Raw genomic sequence first — 6,091 nt, 5'->3', positions numbered from 1 at the left:
TTAGGTAATTTTGTTCTCGAATCTCAAAGCCCTCCTGAGTACTTGGGGTAAGCACACAAACCCTAAATTCCCATTAACTTGGAAAATACTGATGAATACAGGCCTTCCCTCCCAACAGCACAGGGTTTGAAGCATAGTGTTTTGACATCTAAGTTAGCATTGCAACCTTTAAGGTACTAAAATTTCTGATAATTCATTAAAGCAATTCAGAGATTGAAATCAACAATGAGTATGATTCCATTACAATATATAATATGTAATATATAATATAGTATGATTCTGTGACAATAGGATAAAGTCTACCAAAATAATCATAGTTTGAGACTTTTTTACTGGTTTCAGAAACTCAGACACCTTGAAAGATTTGACTTAGTTAAATGACCTATGGTAAGGCATTTAGCTAATGGAACTTGAAGGAAATTTTCTGAGGAAACCCTTAGCTCCAGAAATGCCCAGAGTGGACTAGGGAAACAAAATTTCCACAAATCCTTACACTTACAACCTGGTCATCTACTTTATCTCATTTGATATTTTCCATGCTGGAAGGAATGTAGAGTAGAGTCTATTACAGATTTACAGTGGAAGGAATTAAGTCTCAGTGTGGTTAAGTGCCGTCTCAGTGCAAAAATTATAACTGGAAACCGGGCCTTCTATTCTAAGTCTTTTCTACTTGAGTGTCATGATATCCAATCTTACAAACTGCTAGGTTAGTAAATGCAAGTTTCTCTTGACCTAAAAATCTCTAGGATGCAACAAATTAGAATTCCACTGTTAGAATTTTTAGAGCATAGTCATGCCTTCAAGGCACCAATCAAAAGCCACCTCCTCCATGAAACCTATTCTGAGTCTATCTCTTCTGCCCAGCCAACTGTAACTTATCAGTGTTCTAAATGTGCTTGGTGCTCCATTTGGCTTGGTGTCTCTATGGGCACATCTACACCTGCTATTCATCTGCTACTAGACTGTGTAGGGGTGAGCGGAAACATGCCCTCTCCCCTGAAAGTTTGCTGAAAGATCAACTTACAATTAAAGCAGATAAATAAGAGAAATGTTTATTTACTGATTCCATGAACATGGAGAATTGCATAGCAATTACACACTATCCCAAGGAAGATCAGATATTTTGATACATACTTTTTAGAGGGAAGGGGAGGAAATTAGTAGTGTAAATAATTCTATTTAGAGGCAATAATGGTTGCTAGGGAGGATAAATGGATGGGGAAACAGATTGACTTGAATAATACATTTCAAATTATTTGGGCCAGGCATTTTTAAATCTTTCTTGGGGTATATTGAGAGCAAAAGCAGTCCATTGTCACCTTTGATCTCTTTTGATCAGGTCAGTCCAGATTATGCAGACAGAGGGAAAGCCTCTTCTGATGGCCTGTAAATCTATAAGAGCCTTTAATTCAAAATATATTACAGCAAGGAGTCATATATTGGGGTGACATTTCCTAAGCTCCTCAGCTGCAAACATCACCACTCCATTTCCCTATTGCCAACACATTACGATTCAGATTAATTTTAGCTTTAAACACGAAAATATTTCAAGCTCTCTCACTCTCGCAGGAAAATGGGTAACCCAGTGCCAGCTTCATCTTCCTTCATGTAAGCCCTCGGAATCAGGGAAGACAGAGAAATAAGACTACAATGAAAATGTCTTTCAGATCTAGTGTGATGAAGGGCTGTCGAGTGAGACATCTGGGTTTGAGTCCCAATTCTGAATCATTCTAGTTAAGTAACAGGACAAATCACTAACCTCTGTTAACCTCTATTGCCTCACCTGTAAAAATGAGTCCATGTATATGATGCACTTTATATACCTGGGGCATAGCAGGAACCCAATTAAAGAGCAGGGTTTTTTCTTACTGGTATTGCTACTGTTTTTTTTTTGCTGTCATTTTTATAAAATATTTGGTCCATACTAGCCCTAAGGAAATATTAGTCCTTGTCTACCATACCCTTTGTTCTCACAGCCATCTTTATCTCTTCTCCTTTCCAGCTCACTTTATGGGGCCATCAGTGGGTTTCCTGGAGCAATAGCCAACATTAGAAGCAGTGGTAATTTGGCCTCACCTTTGTTCCAGCCTTCCCACTGGCCTGTCCTCCAGATGGATGAACTGATTAGAAAGCAGGAGGCATATCATATCACACACCCAATGAATTTGTTTCTTTTAGTCTTCTGAGAATATTAAACTTTACCTCGAGCTCAAAGCAACTCTCAATGAGAGAAATAATGCCTGGGGAATGTGGGAAGTCTACTGAACTTCAAAGCCACACTGAACCACAGCTTGTTACCCATTCAACTCTCTCAAGAATAGGAAAGCAGCAGTTGGAAAAGTAGGATGGAGGGACAGAAGGTGGGGTTGAAGGTAAGTGACCACTCTGGCTTTTCCTTGATGTTGACAGGTTGAAATCAAACTATCATTTCAAGAAAATTCCAACCTAAGATAAATCCTCTGCAGTAGAGGCAACTTTTCATATTTTAAAACGTCATTCTTCCCTTGCCTGGAAATTGGAAGTGTTACAGATAATGAATCAAGTTACCTTGCCAGGGATTTTGAGCCAACGGTGCCTTTATTTTTTTTTCTATTTAGTTTATTTTGTAGGCGTTCTAAGAATGAATTTCTGAGGGCGGTGCCTGTGGCTCAAGGAGTAGGGCGCTGTTCCCATATGCCAAAGGTGGCGGGTTCAAACCTAGCCCCAGCCAAAAAAAAAAAAAAAAATGAATTTCTGGCTGCTAAATGTAGCTGATAATTAGGCTGGTTATGCAGCAGTTACTGTTATGAACTTCCTCTGAGTTTCTGCCTTTCTGATGGGAAGTTTAGTAAATAGTTCATAAATTGCATCCCTCTCATATCTTGCCGAGTCTCAACTTCTTTCTGTTTTAGAGTGTGCATAACAGTCTGGAGATGCACCCTCATGTGAACAAATAAACAGCAGTATGCACTATGAAACAGGCTGACATGTTTTTCAAAAAAGTGCCTATAAACCAGCTGGGAAACAAGGTATTGTGGGATTTTTGAAAAAGCATTAATGGGTAACTCTAAATAGCATGACTTAAGAGAAGAAATTGCTTTTCTCTTCCAATAAGATACTGCCGGATGTAAGCAAGACCAGTCAGGGGCCATCTGATCATCTCACTGACACCATACACAGCTTTGACTAGCCTTTGGCTTTGTCCTCATCTCTCCCCTAGGCTAGTATGCAAGACATGACTCCTCGGATAGAGTTCCTGTATCCGCAACTCTCCATAGACCTGAAGTGCGTGAAGACAACACTACATATAAACTAGCACAAAGACAAGGTGAGGACTGGGCTCACCCTAAAGAGGACTGGGATCACCCTGGATGTACGGCAGCAGAAAACCGAGGTGATGACTTGCATCCTTTAGGGACTGGAGTGCTAGCTGTGTTCACACTAGCAGAAAGGAATATTGAAGATGCAAGCGCTCTGGGAAAGGAGTGCTGTTTGGAAGCACAATGACAGTAACAGGATGTTAGGATGGAAATCTTATGCCAAGAATACTGCCGGTTATATGCTGGGCTAAGGGAGCAAAGTTCTACTGTCACTTAAAGCGTGCTCTTACAAGCAATGCAGTCAGCACAACGACATAGGAGCACAAGTGCATTGATGTTCTTCAGCAGGAGTGTTGAGTTACATGTAAGATCAGTACAAGTATTCTCTGGTAGCATTTGCACTGTGGAAACCCGCTGAATTGTGTCTGAAGAGGATCTTGAAGCTGACTTTTCTGTATATGCAAGGAGTTATGGAAGTTGGTAAAAGTCTTTCCCGGGTAGTTCTGTAAGCGTTCTTGACAGAAGGAAACTGTTCTTCCTTCCAAAACCATGCTGCCGCTTATATGCTGAAGGGTGGATAAACTCCTGTTCCCACTGTGCCAGGGTTTTGGCACATTAACTTTATTGATGCGGGACTCACGTGTATTAATGTAGCCTCAGCAGGAACGTTAGGAGAGTTATATATGTCACCACAACAAGTATGCTGCGAAATAGATCGCACTTCGAAACAGGCTAACATGTTCATAATGAAATTGCCTATGAACATTCTACGAACGAGGAATTGGACGATTTCGAAAAAGGCGTCCGGGCAAAACCTGTGGCTCAAGGAGTAGGGTGCTGGTCCGATATGCCGGAGGTGGCGGGTTCAAACCCAGCCCCGGCCTAAACCCAAAAATTAATACTAATAATAATCTGAATCAATCTGGAAATATTTTGTTGGCCAAAATCTGCTCTGTGTCATAGATACAAAATACCAGAAGAAGCAAAACTTCTAAGGCTTCTCAAGGTCAAATCTCCAGAATGGGGCAATTCATGCTGGCAATTGTATGTCTCCTACCGTTCCCCACCCCCAAAAAAGAAAGAAAAAGGCGTCCTTGTGTAGCTCTAAATAGCATGACTTAAGAGAAGAAACTGCTTTTCTCTGTCAGTAAGATACTGCCGGATATAGGCTGCAGCACTGGCTATCTGCTCATCTCAGTGACAACATACACAACTTTGAATAGCCACTGGCTAGGTTTGTCCTCATCTCTCCTTCGTAGTATGCAAGACATGACTCCTCGGATAGAGTTCCTGTGTCCAAAACTCTCCATAGACCTGAAGTACGTGAAGACAACACTACATATAGACTAGCAGAAAGGCGAGGTGAGGACTGGGATCACCCTAAAGAGGATGATTTGCTGGATGTATGGCAGCAGAAAAACGAGGTGATGACTGGCATCCTTTAGGGACAGGAGTGCTAGCTGGGTTCACACTAGCAGAAAGATGCAAACGCTCTGGGAAAGGAGTGCTGTTTGGAAGCACACAGTCATAAATGGTGTGTTAGGATGGAAATCTCATGCCAATAATACTGCCAGTTATATGCTGGGCTAAGGGAGCAAAGTTCTACTGTCACAGAAAGCGTGCAATTATAAGCAACCAGTTGACACACCGACATAGGAGCACATGTGCATTGAAGTTCCCTCAGCAGGAGTGTTGAGTTACATGTACGATTAATACAAGTATTCTCTGGTGGCCTTTGCACTGTGGAAACAGACTGAATTGTGTCTAAGGAGGAACTTGATGAATTTTCTGTATATGTAAGCATTATGGAAGTTGGGAAACGTCTTTCCTGGGTAGTTCTGTAAACGTTCTTGACGAAAAGAAACTGTTCTTCCTTCCAAAAGCATGCTGCAGCTTATATGCTGAAACGAGGCTAAACACCTGTTCTCACTGTGCCTCACTATATCTTTTGGCACATCAACATTATTGGTGCGGGACTCATGTGTAGTATTGTAGCCTCAGCAGTAATTTTCAGAGAGTTGTATCTGCGATAACTACAAGTATGCTGCGAAATAGATTGCAATTTGAAACAGGCTGACTTGTTCATAATGAAAGTGCCTATGAACCTTCTGGGAACCAGGGCATTGGGTGACTTTGAAAAAGGCATCCATGAGTAGCTCTAAATAGCATGGTGCTTCTCTTAAGAGAAGAAAATGCTTTTCTCTGTCAGTAAGATACTGCCAGATATAAGCTGGAGGACTGGCGATTTGCTTATATCAGTGACACCATACACATTGGCTAACGCTGTCCTTATCTCTCCCTTCGACAAGTAGGCAACCCCGACTGCTCTGATAGAGTTCCTGAGTCCTCAACTCTCCGTAGACCCCAAGTGCTTGAATACAACAGTTCTTACAAACTAGCAGAAAGGCGATGTGAGGACACGGATCAACCTGCAGAGGATTACTGGCCCTGCGTAACGAAACAGAAAAGTGAGGTGAGGACTCGGATCACCCTGCAGAGGATTACTTGCCCTCTGTACCCAAGCAGAAAGAATATATGAGGAATCAGATCACCCTGGAGGATTACTCTCTGGAAAGTGATGTGAGGACTTGGATCACCTTTCAGAGAATTACTCCTCTGCTGTAGCCTAGCAGAAAGGCAATGTGAGGAATCAGATCACCCTAGAGAGGATTACTCGCACGCTGTACCACAGCAGAAAGGCGACGTAAGGATTCGAATTACCCTGAAGAGGGTTACTCATTGGACGTACAGAAACAGAAAAATGAGGTGATGACTCGCATCCTTTAGGGAGA

Source organism: Nycticebus coucang, chromosome 8, assembly GCF_027406575.1.
Source record: "Nycticebus coucang isolate mNycCou1 chromosome 8, mNycCou1.pri, whole genome shotgun sequence".
Classification (NCBI taxonomy): Eukaryota; Metazoa; Chordata; class Mammalia; order Primates; family Lorisidae; genus Nycticebus; species Nycticebus coucang.
The sequence above is the reverse complement of the archived record's forward strand: the minus strand, read 5'-3'. Positions refer to the sequence as shown.